A 20,069-nucleotide genomic window follows, 5' to 3' on the forward strand; every position below is an offset into this window, starting at 1 on the left:
ATGCACACGCTCAATCAATCATTGTCCTATTAAAGAAAGTAATGAAGCTGCAGCGTCTTTCGAGAGCATCACAGCTTCAGTTATTGCCCTCGGACTCTGTGTGTGTGTGTGTCAGCGTTTGTGTCTTTTCCTTCATATGTTTTATTTATATTTAGAAAGGAAAAAGGGGCCACTCTTCAAGAACAACATTGCTCTTCCATTTGTTCCTTTAGGACAGAGTGAATTATGCCAGTTGGTTAATCAGATTCTTCACCAGAGAGGCTCAGAGAGAAAGCGAGGGGGAGAATGAAATAGGCTACCATACTTCTAGACGCCTCAGAGTTGGGAAGAACAACGGCGCGTAAGTGTGGCATAATGAGCATGCCTGTTAATTTGCTTTATTTTTTGAGGGGTGATTTAAAAACTTTAATTAGACTATGAACTCTGTTGTTCATCATAGAGGGAACAGGCACAAATAGCTGGAACAATTCTATTTGCGTCAATAACAATACGTTAAATGAGCCATTATACTCTTCATAAACCCGAAAGAGAAGAATACAATAGAATGTAAAGCATAAAACATATTTGCCATTGTAAATAAATGAATATGTTGTAAAGCAGAGGTGATGATTTAGCACTCTATGTACTTTAAATCCTCTCAGATACTTTTTTAAAAAATCTATGTCCATAAACTGGCACTTTGAAATAATTCATCTGCTTTAGCTCTCACATTTTGGAACTGGGAACCTTTTACTATAATTATTTAACAAATTTTACAGTGATGTGAACGATTAGTTAGTTGTTGCCTTTAGAGGGTGTTTTTCTTTTCCGTTCCAGTGCTCAGAGACCCAGCCCGCCTGCCTGCCTTCCTGCTGCACTGACCTAAAGTACAGTAAAAGTCAGCGCTGGCTGAATCGATCACAGCGTAGGACTAAAGATCACTTGCGATGACTTGTGATCGATAGTGTAACTCTATGTAAACAGAGCATGAAGGTTCAGTGCTGTTCGGACAGTTGAGGCAAATGTGGGAAAAACTGAACCAGTGCCACTCAGTGGAAGTCATGTATGCTCATTTTAGGGAGAAAACAAAAGACTGAAAAGGACACTGAGATGATGGCCGCATGTGATATTAATAAGTGTAATGGTCCAAATTCATATTTCATCACATCGTGCTTAAGTGAGGGATTTTTAAGGAAAGCCTGTGCTGTTTATGTGTGTCTGTGTGTGTGTGTCTGTCCTGTTGACGGGTAGGTGAATACCTGAAAAGACCATAAGCTCTTATCACTCTGCTACAGACACCCGGTATCAAGCTGACTGGACATTCCTCCCAAAGTGACAGATGCTAGCAACAAGAGTGCTCTAAATGAGAATGGATATGGAGCAGTGAAACAGCATCAAAACTAATCCATATTACATCCGACGCGTCTCATTTTCATGTTTCACAGGAAGTCACTGAATGTGGACCAGATGCTTTGAACAGATTCAGAATGAGAAAATTTCCTGCACACAATTTAAACTCAAGCGTGTGGTCAACTTTCTGTAACTTAACTGAAAAGTGAACTCGACCTGGGATGTTTAAATCATTCCAATAAGAAAATTAATCTAAAACTATTTCAGCAATGCACTGTTCATTAAAGTCATTTAACCAGCAGTCCATCCGTTCTCTGGTTTCATGTTTTCCAGTGTTGCATCTGCTCTCTTTGTGTCACTCCACTCTTTAGATTGTAAATGTTTAGACTCTGGCATCCTGTGATTGGCTTTTCTGATATTTTGTAGATCAGACAAATAAACCATTAACAACCTAAATTAACCGGCAATGAAAACAATTTTTAGCTGCAGACCCAAATCAGATTTCTCCACATCAGTTTAACTTATCATGTTCAACACACTCAGAGATGGCCCCAGTGGATGAATGAATAATAAATAACTCAAAGTGCTGCTTTTTTAAATAATAAAGCAGCTAAGAAAGATGTTATGAGCATTAGATGAAAACCTGTGACACCATGCAGCAGCATGGCTGTACGTCAACATACACTGATACCACGTTTCTGGTTTGCCTACAGTTAGAGAACAAAAACAAAGTTTGCAAAGGTTTTCCACAAACCGACGATGAGTATCCCAGCAATTCCACATGATGCTCTGAGTGGTGTAAAAACTTAGGTATTGTACAACACAAATCAAACAAGGCCAATCAATACAACAAGTCATCCAATGAACAAACTGATGGGGGGGGACATAGCGACGGTGGAGTTTAGAGTCCATCGCTCACCTTCCGCAGAGGCACTGACTCCTCTCCGCGAACCCGATGCACCTGCGCACCTGCACCGCGAAATCCGTCAAAACTTAGCGCCAGTCCTCCCAGTGTAGCTGTTTGATTTGTTCCTCGTCTTAAGCTGCGATGTCCCCCTCCAAGAAAAACTCCCTCGCGCCGCCGTCTGTCGTGATGCGCGTGTCCCCTAGCGACTCCTCTCCAATCCTCGGTTTCGCGGAGGTAAGAAGGAACGAAGCTCTGTTGATATCATCCACCACTACTCCGTGCGAAAGGCACCGGAGAGGAAACAAATAGAGGAAGAGAAAAAACACACACACACAAAGCGAGCTATCCCAGCTTGAAGTAGACGAGAGGGGGAAGAAGAAGAAAAAAGTGTGAGCAGCCTTCACTGGGATGAATGAGAGACAGAAAGCGCTCTCGGCTCACGCAGCGTGTGTGATACACGGAACGCTCGATTTGTAGAGTGAGTGAGTGGAAGCACTGGTCGAGTGAGTAGGTCTTCGCACCCACACGCATGTCATATTACACGAGCATAACCCGAGAGAGCACCCAGATTCCCTGTCATCCCAGTCACTGTAATATCGATGCTCTGTTTCCATGACCCCCCCTTACAAATTAACGCGTCTCTGCACACACTCACTTTTTAATCCCCATCATTTCATTATAAGGCATATCATGCACTGTTACTGTCTTGTTGAGAAGATGTAGTGTAGTTTCCAGCTGTGTGGTCTTCATCGAGCACTCAGAAGAACCATAGGGTTCATGTGCAGAGGTGCCCCGAAACCGTAATTAAGGCTGGGAATTTGACTTCATCCCAGGCCTCTCTGTCAAACAAACCACCAGACTGCTAATTCCATTTGTAGGCTAAATCAATGCGTTGATGTAACACTTACAAGACTAGTCATGAATATTTCCACTGTGCTTGTTTGAGAGAAAAGTTATCCAGATTTTTTTTCATTTTCAAGAGGAAAAAAGTATACAAAATGTACTACTTGCCAAGAAATGCATCTGAATGATAAGTTTTAAAGGTTTGTTAGGGCTCTGGGTGCTGCAAACACTTACACCTGCAAAGAATCAGAAAACACACAACTCATAGCATAATAATCTCTTTCCTCCACCTTTACTTTTCTTCTGACCACCTGTGCAGCCGGGCTTCTATATGCATGTTTGCCACATTTGCAGCGACAACGGTGAGATTTTGAGAAGTGCATCTACTCATCTACCAATAGAGTTTAAGATGAAGCAGCACGCTCTGTGTTAAAAAGTTCTCTTCAACCCAGAATGGTCCTCTAAATCTAAATGCCATGTGGTAAAAAAAAAATTAAAAATTAAAAAAAAATAAAAATTGAAGAAATAACAGGGATGTCAGTCTTTTGTTATATTGCTCACCGTCCACTAATGCAACTTTTTAGGTGGGTTGGCATCCTGCAGACCTGCAAAACATAGAACCAGTGTGACTTTTCCTCTGTGAACAGGTTTTTTTTTTTCCCTCAGCCACAGATGAGGTGTTGCAGGAAATGTCCCCGACAGTTTTATGGCATATCTCCTATAGCTTAAAGTTGTCTTTTCATAGTGCTGCTTCCTCTGGACATGCAGATATTATGTTAAAGACTGTAAAATAAGATGATTTGTCAGAAGAGAAGTCACAGTGTGGAGATGATTCAGAGGGTGCCTGCCGGAGCAAAACTCTCTAATGTTAAAACTGCCAGAGTCTATAAAATGATTATCTCAGAAAAAATAAGAAAAAGAAATTGCTGCAAATGAACTAAATGTTTCAAGAGGAATTATTTTGAAGTGGAATCTGAATAAACAAACTGTTGCCTTTGAATCCCAATGAAACCGAGGCAATTTAACACAGTCGTGAATCCCAGTGAAACTCACAGGAACCCAGTATCTGCAGCCAGAATGTTTACCACAGCCAACAACAGAAAAAAAGCCCCGGCTCTTGATCTATTAGAAATGGCATTAATTCACTGTGGCCTGCAAACAGTTCCCAAAGCAATCATGCACCAAATTTAGAGCTTAGCTGAAAAGAATGACATTGCCATGCACCCCCCCACCCCCACCATCCTTTCTTTTTTTTATAATTTTTCTGTTCGATTATCCCGAGTCTTTTTGAAATGCCACATTTTCTCACTAGTGTATGGATGTGTATTCATTCCGGGAGAATGGGCGCCTATTACACGCTTTCAGAGGCTGTGACAGCAGCCCTCAGTGAGGAAGCCAAACACTTCACAGCTCAGACAATGTACCCAGGCAGACGTGCATACACACACACATACGAACGCATGCACTCACAGATTCAAATACACACAAACCCACTGACACAATGCACATCGACGAGATGAAAGGGCCAATTTATCAAACCACCAGCTAAGGCAGGCCCGAGGACGTATAGTGTCAGCACTGGTCTGTAGAAAGAGGACAGGATGTGCCTCTCTTTCTGTGTTTGTGTGCAACTTTGTGTGACTTTCCTTGACAGTAAAATCATTTTCCTAACACAATGTGCACTTTTGCCTTTGGCTAATTTTCTCAGGTAAAATGCATCAGCGGCTGATGCCTGCTGACGCGGCTGCACGAAGCGGGGAATTTGTCGTTCTTTTGATTGCCAGGTGCTTTAATGCCAAGAAAAGAAAGTGTGCACATGAATTTGTTAGAAAGAGCCGGGGTGCTAAAGAGAGGGAGGGAGCGATGATAGAGGGGTCTGTCCCACGTTATTTCTTATTAAACTGCAAGATCGATGTTTGTTGTCAGAGTTTTACAGCATTTATAAGCCCAAATGAAACCACTATTAGACTGCCGCAAAGCAGACAAAGTAAGCAGTGCTTGGGAAGAGTTTGTGTTGAAGTGACAAACAAAAAGGGATTTCACGGCATATTGTCGTGCAAGGATGTCCTTGCTAAGTGGCACTGGTCAGCTCTGAGATGAAGTGAATTCTGAAACTGTCTTTCTGTTTTTGCTTTTCAGGTGAAACAAGAGACAGACATAAATACAAAGTAATTTAATCACAACTCAATCATGATGTAACTGAACTCTTAATTCACTTATTTCAATGATTTTGTGCAGATCTTTGATCATATAGAACAGGTGATGTGGATCATTGTGACTTGAGGAGAAGCTTATGCACTGGAAATAATCTCTTTGCTATGGCCTCAAAGAGTGGATTAAATATAACACACACATGTAAATCAGTCCTGAGGAAGTTCCTGAGGGTACCATGGATTAATACAGGTGTACTGCAATGCCCTTTTAAAGCAAGCAAAAAGTATCTTCTTTTTCATTAAATATCTGAGACGAAGTTGTGATACTATCATTATTAACTCTGACCTTTTCAACCGTACAGTAAGACCCTCATCTAAAGAAATGAAGCTTTTCTTTTAATTTTTTATTTTTTTTATAAAACAGCAAAGCACCTACAAGGACAAACAGAAAACAGCAGAGATTAAACTGAGACACCAGATTTTATTTCCACTCATCTGCTAACTCCCTTGCTGAGGCAGTGTTTATTTTTAGCTCAGAATATGAGTGTGTTTATGTGTGAGGGAGAACATTATAAATGTAAGTCCCCTGATTTTGTGATGTTGTCTTCAGTGTGGTGCATCTGTTGGGTTTTGGCTGCTAGGATACTGGCCCGGTCTGCTTGATACCGTTCCAAGGTCTGGGGGCAGCCTGCTGGCGCTGCCAGTTGGTGGCAAGCCGAGCAGGGTGGATTGCCCATTATATCTGGAAAAAGAAATAAAGGAGTGAGGCCAGCTCCAAGAATTGTGGTCCCCAAAGAATTTGAAAAAGTGATATGGCTGTTTGTACACCACAGGTCAGAGATGCAGAAATGAATCAATAGAAGTGAGCGTGCCTGAATGTGCAGCGTGCCTGTGTGTGTAAGGAGTTAAGTGAATGTAAAACTAAGAAGATACCTGCAAATAAAGGTCCGATGTTCTCTCCAATAAGGTGTTTATTGGCAACAGGTGAGAGCAAATCCAGGGAGAGAGAGAGATTTAATTTCAGGAGCATCAGCAGCTCGTACACTTACAGCTCGGATCGCTTACAAAAAGCCATATATAGAGGACAGCTGACACTGAGGGTGTACAGAGGGAGCTAAATCAAAATTAACATGATCTTGTCACCACCCTGAACACTGGGATGGGAAGATGGAGTGAGAACAGAAAAGTAATTGATATCTAGTTGGCTCCACTACAGATTTATCTTTGTGATTAGTGTCTTATTCCTTTTACCAACAAACCTGTTAAAAGCGATTCAAAGATAAAGCCCCATTTTTGCCTCTAAGGCAAATATTACAAGTGTTTTCACCGTCAGCTCTACCCGTTTATTTATTCCACTTAATATTCGGTTTTTCTCCTCGTATCGAATCGAGAAACCCATCACCGAACACGTGTGACCTCCGAGTGTGTGAAAATGATTTACTGTGAGGTGACAGACAGATCTATGTCAGCCCCAGTGTACAGACCCGATACTTGTCATCAGATGCCAAGAGCTGTATTTTTAATGGTCTAGAATATGCATGAGATTCTGTCCCGAAACTGATGTGTGAAAAACAAATTAGCTGGACACTTGTGAATCAATTTCTGTCATATTTGTTTTTATAAAATACCAACGCTGCTCATTTTATAGCCTCCCACAGCTCTCTAAGTGAATTTCCTCATGTTTTCTTCCTTCTTTTTGTGCTCTTTGATGAAATAACAAGCACAAATCTGGAGTTACAGCTTCTGGAATGCTGATTAGTATATAATGACTGGTGTGCTGCAGTTAGAGAACAATGACTTTTGTTGACCTTCACACATTTTTAATAAGTCCTGTGGTGCTGCAAATGCTGTGTCCTTCTATCAGTCTAGTGTGTAGTTGGTAGCTGTCTCCATCTAGAGGAAAAATGAGTACAGTGAGGGTTCATATGCCTTACACTGCATTGGTGGTTTTCAGCTGAAAATAATCACTCACTTCCCAATGTTATGAGAAATATGTGAACATATATGTGATATATTTCATTTTTAGTGTATTTTCTTCCTACAATCCTGTTAATTTTCTGACATTTATCGTATGACTTGTCCCCTCAAGGGGGTTGATCTCCATGTGCCATAAAACTCGGTGTAGATTCACTCTGAAATCTAAATGTACATGTGCAATGTTTTTGCAAGATTTTTAGGTAATTTGCAGTCCTCTTTTATGAATCTCAGTCATCTTGAATTGCATGTAATCTTCAATCTTCAATTGCATGTAAAATCACTGTTTGTGTCACGAGTTACTACAAATTGCAAGTAGAACAACTGTAAAGAAGCCAAAATTTACCAAATGTCAAAAACGCACACTAAGAAGAGAAAAGTGAAAAAGAAACGTGTCTTTGATGCGCTTACTTGTTCAATCATAAAGAAAAGAGTTGGACTATAAATAAGAGACAAAATAAAACAAACAAATATCAGTTCGTGCAAGTAAAGCAGATGGTTGGTATTTACAGAACCACAGTTATCGATAACAAAAATAACAGGAACATTCTGTAAAGATTTAGTACACACATAATCCCAAATTACACATAGTTTACAAGAGGAAAATTCTTCATAATAATGTGGGTAGAGTTGCTTAAAAACAAAGAAAATGAAGCAAAAAATGGAGCTTATGACAAATGGATTGTTTTGTTATTTGTTCTTTTTATCATTTGCCTTTCTTTGTTTCACTCTTTCGGGCTCAGCTTGTTGTAAAAATGTATGAAATGCGTGCAAGATTTATTTTTTTATACCAGTGTCTGTGGGGGAAAATGCTTATACAAATACATATACATATATATATATATACATATAAATAACTGCTCAAAAACAATAAGGGAACACTCAGTCATCACAGTATAACACAAAGTCAAACTTCAGTGACATCAATCTGTCCATTTAGGAAGCATAAACCATTGTGAATCAATTCGACCCGCTTTGGTGCAAATGAAGGTGACAACAAGCGCACTGGAGAAGCAACGGGAGAGATCATTGCTGTCTCCTTATCGTTCCAGACTGATTTTTCTCTAGTTTTACTTTGTGCGTGTGTGTTTGTCACAGCTGGTAGCATGAGGTCATACTTATTCAGCTCATTCAGGTTGCCCAAAACTGCAGATGCATAAATGCTGTTGCAAGAAGGCTTGCTTTGTGTCCCACTAATCTCAGGAGGAGAGGTATCTGCTTCTCCGTGTTGGGAGGAACATTCCCAAAGTCCTGCAAAATGCCCTCCAGCAGGCTACTCATGTGCATGCTTCTGCTCAAACTGTTATAATCAGATTCCACGAGGGCCCACCATCCTTCAGTGGGATCTGTGCTCACAGCCCAGCAAACACGGATCTTGATTGGCATTTGCCCGAGAGCACGTTCACACTAAGTACATGTGACAAGTGTGAAAGAGTCTGTAGATGCTTTGGCATTTGTCACAGAAATTAAAGCATCAAGTCCATTTCTTTATTAAACCTTTTGCTTTCATGAATTTGTATTTAATGGCCACTTTATATATATATATATATAAAATTTCATTTTATTTATTCTATTCTATTTTTATAATTCAAATTAACTTTCAAAAATAAGCTAAAGGAGAATTACATGTAAATATAAAAAAATGTAAGCAACAGTAAACCAGCATTGTCACATCTTTAAGATTACCAAAAGAAAATGAAAGTTTATCATTTGTAGCACAGATGTTGTATTGAACTGCATTCGGTTTTTTATACTTGTGCCCCAACCCCAAAAATGTAATCATTCAAAACAAGTGCAGAGGACAGTCTCACCTGTTGTAGGGGTAATTAGAGAACACAAGATGGCGCTAGAGAGCTGCAGTTTCACTCCATGCTGGCTGAGCTGAGATTAGAGGAAAGACAAATTAGAGTACAACAGTAAGAGAGACAGAGGGAGTCAAGTCAAAACCTCAGCAATGTTTTATGACACACAATAGGCTGAGCGCTTCCATTTAAACCAACATTAATTAAATTTATGGCGAACTGAGTTTACACAGCGGAATTGAGTTTTTCTATACTGAAATCACTTTGAGTTGATTTACTTCATCTTTTCCACTTGGTTGCCTGTAATTACATCCAAATGACTCGGCCCTCATTACAGATGTCTCCTTGGAATTTAGACGGTTGCGTTCAGTCGCTGTGCATCTCCCTGTGCCTGGGTTTGTGTGTGTGTGCGTGTGTGCTCGTCCGTGTGTCTATACCCAGATCATTTTTAATTATCTTACAGTACATGTAGGTATTTACATTCTGTGTGCACTGTGGTATGTCTTCTTTGCCATACCGGTTGAAGAGCATGTTTTTGCAATGCATCACTGACGTTCCCAGCCATGTAAAGTACTTTGCTCCTTGACCAACAATCTGTGTGACTCATGATCTTGTTCCCCTCTTGCTGAGGAAGTGGGGGCATTTTAATCCCTTCAGCCCCCACTTTCTACCTTTGGACTTCCCAATCCAAACGTTTCCCTTTGCACATCCAGGTCTTATCTAGATCTCTCTGGGATATTTAAGCTGTACTGAGGTTGTACAATGCACAGTTTATTCACATGCACTGAAATCCATGTGTTTGCATGGCTCAGAATGTAAATAGACACACCTACAGATGTATTTGTAGATTAATCTCACCATCATCTTTTCCAAACATGCCTAACCGCAAGTTGTACCTAAGCTCTGTGAATTTCCATTCCCCGTGTATCCATGCCACTCTGAACAATGACATGATCCTCAAATGGCTTTATTCTAAATCCCCAGAAATCCGTAACAACCACTGGCATGACAGTAAAGCATGGTAACCCTTTCCAACAAGCCATTATTCTCTTTCTTCCGAACAAAAGGGACTCAGCTTTCCAGCTAACACGACTGAACTCATGGTTTCGTGGTTGTAACTGAACAAAAACATTAACAGAGTCCGTATGCCGCGGGGTCTCTGTGTAGTCGCATCCATGTATTTGTGCTGGTGACTGTGTGCATGTGTGTGCAGTGTTACTGCATATTTGTTGGGGTTTTGAACTGTACCTTGACAATTCGTCTCCGGCAGTTCGTCGTTCTAGCAGATGATAAGATTACAGTCCACTGGAGACTTAGAGCAGAGCAGCCTGGGTGAAAGTGAAACTTTACACTGTGACCCATCTCCTCAGTTGCACTTAAAACCAACAATAAGAACATACCAACAAATACAGTTTATTCACAGGCGCATTATAGCTGTTGGACACTCATCCCTGCAGAATAGCTCGCTTCCTGTTTTTGTGTTTGCTGCCAAATTCATTTGGACATTACAGCCAAACAGTTTAAAGTCTCAAAACTGTGTCAATAAGCTGAACGCACATGATGCTTCCTTTCGCATCTGGACTTGATTTGATTAATTGTTTAAGAGAGAGGGGAAAAAAAAGAAGAAACAAAACAAACATGTTTTTCACAAACCTCAAAATGTTAGACACGTTTCGACCAAAGGAGCTCGGGACAAATGTGGTATTTTCTGAAAAGCTTCAAGATTAAGTGAGTCAGAAGAGATTTAGACCTTCACATGGCAATGTTCCAAGGCTTGGACACTGGTTTATGTGGGATAGTATGCAATGTTTATTTCAGTGAAATATGGTTCTTTGTGCGTCTTGAAGCAATGCACAGCTGGAACAAATACTTTTTAGAGTTATATCAGACTTCAAAAGGACAAAAGACAAAGAAAGCAGAGGAAATGGATTAACTTTAAGTGCATTTATTTATGAGCAATATATTGCACAAACTTGATAATTCACCGTGCAGTCGTGCACCACCATCTCATGCCTAGTCGGCTTCATGTGCTGCAGACAGCGTTGAGAGTCTGTGGAAGTCTGACGGCACCAGTTCTAAATTATTCCACACTTGCTTTTTTGTATGATCTGTAAAAGTTCATACATCGCCAGTTATGATAGATGTCCATGATAGACTTCTATTTACTGATATTATTATCAGGCCAATCTTGCATCTGTCTCTACAGAAAATACAATCTTAGACAAATTTAGCTATAAATCTGACCTTAGGTTAAAATCTGCTTAAAGATTTATACAGAAGCAGTTATGTTAATGACAGGATCAACTTGCTTGTCAAGTATTTTTGACCCAAGGAAGTGGGGGGGGGGGGGGGGGAATGGAGAAAATCTGATATGGAGAGATGTCTTAGACATGCAGAACAATTTGTGAAGTGAACCCTGGACCGATCTGAGTGCAAATCCAAATCTGTTCTGGGCAGGTGTATGTAAAAATGATTTTAAGTCAAAATACTCAGTCTTTTTTCCTCCCGTCACTCCTCGCGCATTAATAAATGTGACAATATCACTCTGCGAGGGTACTCCAGTCTGCTGCGCACACTGGAATCTGCTGTGCACACTTCTTACCTTGTTCCAGTTTGGCCTGAACAAACATAAAATTTAATATTACACTGCAAGTGTTTAAACAGACAGTCCAAGAAAAATGGAAGTGGTGACTTGTCGAAGTCATCAAGGAGAATTACCTGTGAGGCCTATACCATTTGTGTATTTTGTGGTGTATGTGTCTGTGAGCGTGAAGACTGTTATTCCACTAATTCGATATCCATCATTTCCTACATTTTTCTTCTCCACTTCTGGTGTGTTTTGCCAAAACATGATTGACTGCCGTGCCAAGGTGGCTCTCTTGTGTTTGGCGCTCACTCACTGGGTCTAGTGGCAGTGATTTATGTCTCTCAGATGGACACACAGTTTCTGGGGGAAATATCAGATGGTGCAGAGATCGGTAGTGTTGTTTTTCTCTATGTTTTAATGCCCCAGTGATGTCTCTTAGGAGAGTGTGAATGTAAAGTAAACAGGGGAAAAGACTTGCCTCTTTGGTACTGCACTTTACAGCCGTTACAGCTTCTGATAACAGGCTGTTTATTTAATCACACCTGGAGATCCATCACGCAGAAGACTGCTGGCCACGCCATCACATCACAGCACTGTGTCTCTGTGGTTGCTCCTCTGCATCCTGTTGCTTCACATCTGCTCCTCTGAAGCTGTTCTCCTTGTTTTCTCACTAGCGTAGCAGAAAGCCCCATTTGTCTGTTCACTCTTTCCTGTAACTGTGGGACAACTTTTTTTTTTTTGTATTGTGCACCTCTCTGCACTTATGACTTGGCATGTCCTGTGTGTGTGTCTCTGTGTGGGGATGCTGTATATATAATTGTGTCCCTTAATGACGTGGCATTTGGAACAAGTATCCTTTTGGAGCAAAATACTTAGTGAGACACAGAAATGTGTCATCAGGCAGGGACAGGGTGGGGAAGGAGATTTATGAGGTGCTGAGGCGGACACAAGCGTTACTCACGTTGGTAATGCTCAGTCAGTTTTTTAGATAACGAATAATCATAAACACTTATAGCCAAGAAGTTCCCAAGGTACACATACATATTCAATATGTAGGGCAGGCCAATGCATACAGTCACATATGACCACACACACAGAAACGCTTAGAGAAAATGTCCTTGCCATTCTTCTGTCTGTAAAACAGTAACACATTCTAAATGAACAGACAGGGAGAGGGAGGGTTTGACATGAATTTTACACGTGATTTATAAGGTGCAGATGGATCATTAAAATGTTACCAATCCGAGAAGAGCATTTAAGGTGCAGACTGAAGCTTCACTCTGTGCTGTATCATTCGTCTGGAGGCTTTGAGCCCGGGTATCCTGAACCCAGGTGCTTTAGCTCTTCTCCTGCAGCATGTGTTGACCATGACGGGCTACACTTTGGCTCACCTCAGGCCCGAAGGGCTCGGTTAGCTCCAGATGTGGATTCCGGATAATTAGGCACATAATGGAGGGCCAGTTTTACCTGCCCGAGGGTTCCTACGGGGTCAGAAGTGAGTGCTGCGCAGGGTTATATATCATACATACAGTATGTGTATAATCGAGGTAGACCAAGGTGCCACTTCTTTTTCAGGAAGAAGTGGGTAGTTTTGTCATTGAAGTGGTCCAGTCTGTATACAAAACATGCTTTATGTGTCTGTAAAGTGCACTGAGGTGTGTTTTATGGATTGTTTTTAAGCTACCAAGTAGTAACCAAGGAGCTAGTTAACTTCATTTCAAGTCTTTTCTCTCTGTTGCATTTCATATCCAACATGGAAAGAAAAACATGCATGGCAGCTCGGAGGAAAAAAAATTAGGTGCCGTCCAAAACACCCAATATGAAAAGGTTTGCACAGTATTTAGCTTCAGTTGATAATTCACTTCTTGTATATAAAGAAAACTTTTTGATCCATAAGCTTTTCTTCAGGAATTTGTCTCATGGCAAAAGCCCCAAATCTTTTGAAGGTGCTCTGTATCGTCTTTTCAGTGCTTTGATGAAGCTGGCATTCTCACAATATATTATATTAATGTACACTTAAGCGTGGCTGGCATAAGAACTGAGACTTCAGAAAACTGACGAGATTAAGAGATCTAAAATAAAAAGTTTGGTAAGTAGGCCAAACGGAATCAGAGACTATTTCAGATGAAACCTGGTATTTGACACCGCTGCATCACAAATGAGTTAAATCCCTAAAAGACCAGAGCGATTTTTGTTTTCCTCTGCAGTGCTGCAGTTAGTCAGTCACTTTATATAAGAAAGCCAGTGCACATACAGTCTGCACCTGTGATGTGGCATACACAAATACCATACACTGATATAAGTGCATGCATGTACTATGTGTACATGATCAGAAACTGACCATTCAACAGGGAACCCACAGTGAACATTGGACAAGTAAGGATTAAACTTTCAGTAAGCAAATTCCTCTGTTCATGTCTTTCATCAGTGTCTAATTGGCATTTAGCTGCTTCAGTGGAGCTGGGTCAGATAGAGAGGTAAAGAGAAAGAAGGCAAGAGAGAGACAGGGAACATGGGTGTGGGATTTTTTTTTTCTTTTAATGTCTGTTGGTGTTGATGTTTTAGACCAATCCCAGCCAGAATTACAGTACAGCGTTTTTAATGAGGGACCCGACAAGCAACAAATGCATGTGTTTGTGTGTATGAATACATATCTGAACATCCACCACGTCACTTCTTCACCACTTTATTACAAACGTGTCATCTGATGAAATTTCAATATGGGTCAGTCAGATAACAATCATCATCAATCTTCAAGCGTGCTTGTGTGTGCAGTTGTTTAAGTGATTTGTAATTAGTATCTATCTGACTCAGACTCTTAACATGCTTTGTGCAACTGGACCATCTGAGCTGCTTTCATTTAACGTGATGTCGCATTTAGAGGAAATTAGAGGGGAAATACCATAACCAGACTAAACAGGCTTTACCTGCGTGTTTGCACGTGCGTGTGTGAGACTAAACAGGATTAAGAGTCAGAGACAGTAGATGTGGTTTATTTCAGAATTACAAGTAGCCATTCTGTAAACAGACATCCGGAAACACGCAATTACAGTAATGAGCGCATGTGGTTCAGTGGTGCACATCTGCTTAACATTGACACCAAGTAAATGACCATTTGTGGTGGAGTCAAGGATGAGACATGCATGGGTTAGTGTGTGGCAAGTTGGGATGTCAGTGTGTGTTTGCATAGACTACAGTGATGCTAACAGGCAGCTCTCCCAAGGGGCACTACAGTGGCAAAAACAGACACATGCACATACTTTAATGTCCACCACCACATTTAACACTCTCTGGCTCTAAGGATATTATCCCCCTCTCTGTTATTTACTTATGCTGTTAGCACTGCCATGGCAACTAGCAGTGTTTTGGAGAGTGCTTATTCAGGGAATGTGAGTCTGGGGATGGATGAAAGAATACATGGGACCCTCTCTGCTTCTTTGGGTTCCTGAGAGGGGGAGGGAAGTTAAAAGAAAGACAAAAAGGCAAACAGAAGACTTAGTAAATGACCTTTTATGTACACCTTGAATGGTATTTTACATATTACTGAACATGTCATTCAAAAGCATACATGCTTTGTGTAGTCCCAAGTGACAAATACATTTAAAGAAAGAAAAGGAACATCAAGTAGACATGTTGTATGAAAAGGTGCCATTTTCGTGAGTAAATCATAGTACGAGACAAAAAGCACACTAAGACAAATGGTTCTGGAAGAAAATTGTATTAGGTGAGTTTTCAAAAGCACCGTAGCCTGGAGCACAGTTGTGTTATTGAAATAAAACATATTTTGTGAGTTATTACGACATTAGCTCTGTGCCTCCTGATGGCAGACAGGAGAGGAAAATTTTTAAAATCAAAGCCTTTCTTGTTAGAAATGGAGAAAAGGCCCTGTTTGGCAGAGCACGCGGGGTCTCTCGCAAGCAACAGGGAAAAATAAGTTTTCTGTGATGCACACATTTCTATTACATTATCTGAGCTCTAATAATAGGTCCACTTGATCTTTAAGTGGACCTATTATACATTTCCTACATTCTGTCATATATATACTGTTATAGTGATGGATGGCCATATTAAATATGGCCAGAGATTCGAATAATGAGGTCAGAGTAGGTGCAAGAAATCCATGGGAGCCAAAAACTCAGGCTTTAGACTGCTCTAATTGCTCAGTTTTTCAACTCCTGTCAAAGAGTGAGAGAGTTTACAAGACAGTACTGAAACTTGCTATGATGTATGGTTCGAAGATGGTGGCCCTCGCAAAAAAACTTGGAGGTTGAGCTGGAGGTGGCAAAGTTGAAGATACTCAGATTTTCATTTGGAGTAACCAGGATGGACTGGATTAGAAATGAGTACATCAGAGGGAGAGCCAAGGTTGAATGATTTGGAGCCAGTGATAGAGAGGCAAGGCTGAAATTATGGAGGAGTATAGAGAATAGAGTACAGACGGATGTTGAAGGCAGAGCTGCCAGGTGGAAGGGAAAAGAGGAAGTCCACTGAGAAGATTCATGGATGTGGTGAAGGAGGACATGCAGAATGTTGGCGTTACAGAGGATGCTAGGGATAGAAGTCAAAGACAGAAGCTATCCTTAAATATCTCAGGCACACCGCTTTGGCTCTTAACATAACAGTCCCAACTAACATGATGTTTAAGTCTTTTGTTTGCAAGGAAGAGCTAATGAGAAGGAAGGAAGAGGAACTGAGGAGCTGCACCAAGGCCCAGTATGTGATAAATCACTATTGTTTCTTAACTGAGATTTTTGTAAAGCTGCTGAATCAATGAATGATAATAATATGGAGTTAGAAACTGAACATAAAAGTTCCCCTGTAAGCCTTGTGGGGCAAATGGGCTGCTGTTTCAGGTTTGAAAATCCTCATGACAGGTCATCACAGCACACCTAAAATAATCTGATTTTTTTTTTTTTTGGGGGGGGGGGGGGGGGGGGGGGGTGTTGGTGTTCGTTTTTCCTTTGTTTGTTTTTGTTTAATATTTTAGGGTCTATAGCCTACAATGTAAAGGATCTTAAGGCAACAGCTGTGAATTGGTGTCATGTGGATAAAACTGAAATGAACTGAACTGACAAAATATGAATTACCTATCACAATTTTTAAAATCTTTTGATTTTTAGTGCAAAAATCACAGAAATGAAAAGTAATTTATTGCAAAAAACGACATCAGTAATTCCAAACTTCCCTTAATTTAATAACTGAAAACACTTTAAACCATTCAATTCAAGGTTAAAAGGCCAGAAGAGGGCAGTCATGTGCAGGATAAATAAATACCGGCTTGCACACCCATGTATGTTTACAGATAAAGCTTTTTTTTGCCTGTTAAAATGTCTTATGTGTCCGTATGTGTGATTTTATCTGTTGTGGGGGTGGAGGGGTTCATGCAGTGGGTTTCCCCTGCAGAGCAAAGAATCTGAGGAACGTGTATGACCTGATGAGTGAACCAGTCCAGTGGTGAGGGTGTAAATCCTTCTGTCACATACTCAGCAGATACACAGTGGCCCTTTTCCTTCTCAAATAGCCAGATTCAACTGTTTTTGCTCATCTGACGCTGTCCATAACTCAACTTCAAAGAAGGGGCTGCTTTGTGTGGTTGGAGTGATAAAACTCCCCTTGAATGTAAGAATGTTAATGATCAGGGCTGCTCTGCTTTTGATGGAAGAATATATATATAGAGTCAAGTGAAAGCGTGTGAAAGGGACTAAGTGGGTGTCTATGGTATTTCACAATAAAGGTAATAAAGTGCTTGTAATACTTAACATGATGCACAGCAGAATCACAGAGATAAACAGCACTGTTAGAGTTTAATGACGTATCAGAGGAAAGAGTCCAGTGTGGCTGGTCTGGGTACTGGGCAGGCTTGTACTGTAAGTTAATGCCGGTTAAGTGTGTGACCACAGACACTGATGAATAGCCCGTGTGAAAGTAAGGCCTGCTATGCTGTGCTACGCAGGGGGGGATTATGATTCAGTTCCTTTTGACACTACAAGTAGAATTTGGGCTCAGAGAGAAGGAGAGAGATAGAGAGAGAAGGGCATGGAAAAAAATCAGGGAGGATTTACGGTGTCTGAGCCCTGCTGTGAGAGGGCCTTTCCTCTGAAAGGCAAGGAAATACTTCTTCAATCTGTCTCCCTGCTGACACCGGTGCGTAACAGACGCATACATGCCCCCTTAACCCACCCCTTGCCTTTCACTTTCCTGTGCTGCTCTTCATCTGCCCTGCCTTTAAATCTGCCGGTAATGATGCAGCTCATTGAAAGTGGTGAGAGGAGGGGAAGAAAGACTGTGAGTGGAAAAAAAAGTGAAAAGAAAGAGAGGGATACATCCAGTCCCCAGAGCCTCAGGGAATTCTCAAACTGTGGAAAATGTGTGCTCGTCGTCTCTTCATCCTTCTCCAAAGAGCACAGTTTCCAGGAAGCGCAGGGGTTATGCACACACAGTTTTTTAGTGACCTCCCACCTCTGATTAGCCTTGCGTAGCTGCTAAGTGGTTCTCTGTGACTCCTCTGCTAAGCCTGCCAGATCTAAAGCCTTTTCCACACAGTAGCAGCAAGCATGATCTATTTCTAAAGTCATGTTGTCCCAGGTATTATGATAAACTGGTATGGCTTACTAATTAAGGTAGCTTGGTTTCACTTATGTTGCAAATATGCATGCTCACTGTACGACAGATCTGCAGCCAGTCGAGTGGAACTGAAACATGCTACCAACAGGCTTTGGTTCTGATGTTCTGCACAAACGCCTAGAGGCAATAAGTCCAGCTTGCTTGCGGCTTTGTATTGTGTGATTTTTTTTAAAAGCTCTAATGCTGTGAAGCATAACCACCAGCTTTGCCATTGTTTTTTCCTCTTCTCCCACAGCTGACCCATTTCTGACCCTTTTTTTCTTGTCATGCTTGATATTAGAAAAGTTTAATCATTGCTGGGAGACATACAAAGAGGATTAACATTCCTAGGTCTCCTAAACTCAGACGTTGCCCTTCTCCCTCCCATTTCTCTTTCACCCCCAAGCACCCCTTTCTCCCTCACTTCTCCAAACTTTATGCCTGCTTTCATTCTGCTTGTTACTTCGGTCTGTTTCCGTTTTCATAACTCTGCTAACAGTCCTGTCACCAATCAGATATGTATTTGTCTTCAGTCTGATCACGTTAACGCTTCCGTTAATGTCTGTAAAAGCATGTGGACTTGTCAGCATTAGATGTTCTTGTGTCTTTCCTCCCCCCTGTCTTTGTTTTTATCTGTACAGGATATGACCAAATTGTTTGTGTTTGTACCGCATACTTAGGCTGCAATTACAGCTTTTCACCATGGAAGCTACTTTTGCTCTCAGCCTGGGGGCAGAAGACTCTGTGTGGGCTCCCCGGTGCCATGTCCTGTATAATACTTACAAGTTTTGTCTGCTGTCTATGTAGACTGTACTCAAGTGAGCGTCTGTATGCTGTCATCTAGTGTATACAGTTCTCTCTGTGTGGACAGTAATAGATGGTCGGTATATCACTTTTAATGAGTTTGAAGAGAGATTAGTGAGGTTAGAGTGTACAGCTCTATATGTCTAAACATCTCCATGCCTCTTGCATCTACAACTTATCGTGTGCACGTTTGTCTGTGGTGTGTGGTACACGTCTCCAGTACCACACACCATCAAGGTTTATGTTGCTGATTTTTCTTACATCAGATAAAATCCAAATTTGCCCTTATCAAGTGTGATTGAGCAAGGGGATGACCACCATCCCGTTCTCCCTCATTTTGGGTGTAACTCCTACTCTCTTTTAACACACCCTCCAACTATTTACCAAAGGAATGAGTGGAGGAGTATTGAATGTTCAAAATACTCCTAGCAGTCATGCAGCAGTTGTACATTAGACCTTTGATTTTAAAGAAGAAACAGCTGTCAGATCCTGTTTTACTGTGTACCCTTGTAGCATGAGTTTAAAATCGATACGTAGGCTCAGGGTGCTGATTGTGCAGCGAGATTGTGAAGCGCATGCTGAAGCTGGATGTTCACAGTTATAGAAACTGTTGAAGTATATTGAAACATTCCACATGCATGCTTTCCATGGAAAGCCTTGTGTGGGCTTAAACCAGATCACTTTCCACTGCAGCCAAAGAGCAGGGTTGTATTTCCAGGGTTTGTTTGATGTATGATGCTATCTACTGAAAATGTATAGCACCACCTCAGTGCTGTCTCCAGACTGTTGAGTAGTCTGCCTTAGGCTATACAGTAGAGACCTGGCTGGCCTTTGATGTTGATGAGGTCAGTCATCATTTGTCACAGCGTTGTTTCAGCCGCCCTCATCATGCTTCAAGAAGTTAAGTATTTTCTGGAATCAGGTTCTCAAAAAAGAATTTTTAAAAGCTACACTAAAATGAAAAAAATTTGGGTGAGACATAATAATTCCACAGATATCTCATCATTTACACTTGTCATATATTTAGCAATACACTACTATCTTACATTGATATTTTTAGTAAACAT

General features: G+C 41.0%; 1 protein-coding gene across 2 annotated transcripts in view; it reads right to left on the bottom strand.

Annotated features, from left to right (window-relative positions):
* zgc:171482 (zinc finger protein) overlaps positions 1 to 2,782 on the bottom strand; it is a 59,651-nt gene extending 56,869 nt beyond the window's left edge. For both annotated transcript variants that reach the window (XM_063491838.1, XM_063491837.1), the window contains exon 1: positions 2,249 to 2,782. The gene's annotated coding sequence lies outside the window, so the exon portion shown is untranslated. The remainder of the gene's footprint in view (positions 1 to 2,248) is intronic.
* Between the last annotated feature and the right edge of the window lie 17,287 nt (positions 2,783 to 20,069).

This window comes from Pelmatolapia mariae, linkage group LG13 (assembly GCF_036321145.2).
Source record: "Pelmatolapia mariae isolate MD_Pm_ZW linkage group LG13, Pm_UMD_F_2, whole genome shotgun sequence".
Taxonomy (NCBI): Eukaryota; Metazoa; Chordata; class Actinopteri; order Cichliformes; family Cichlidae; genus Pelmatolapia; species Pelmatolapia mariae.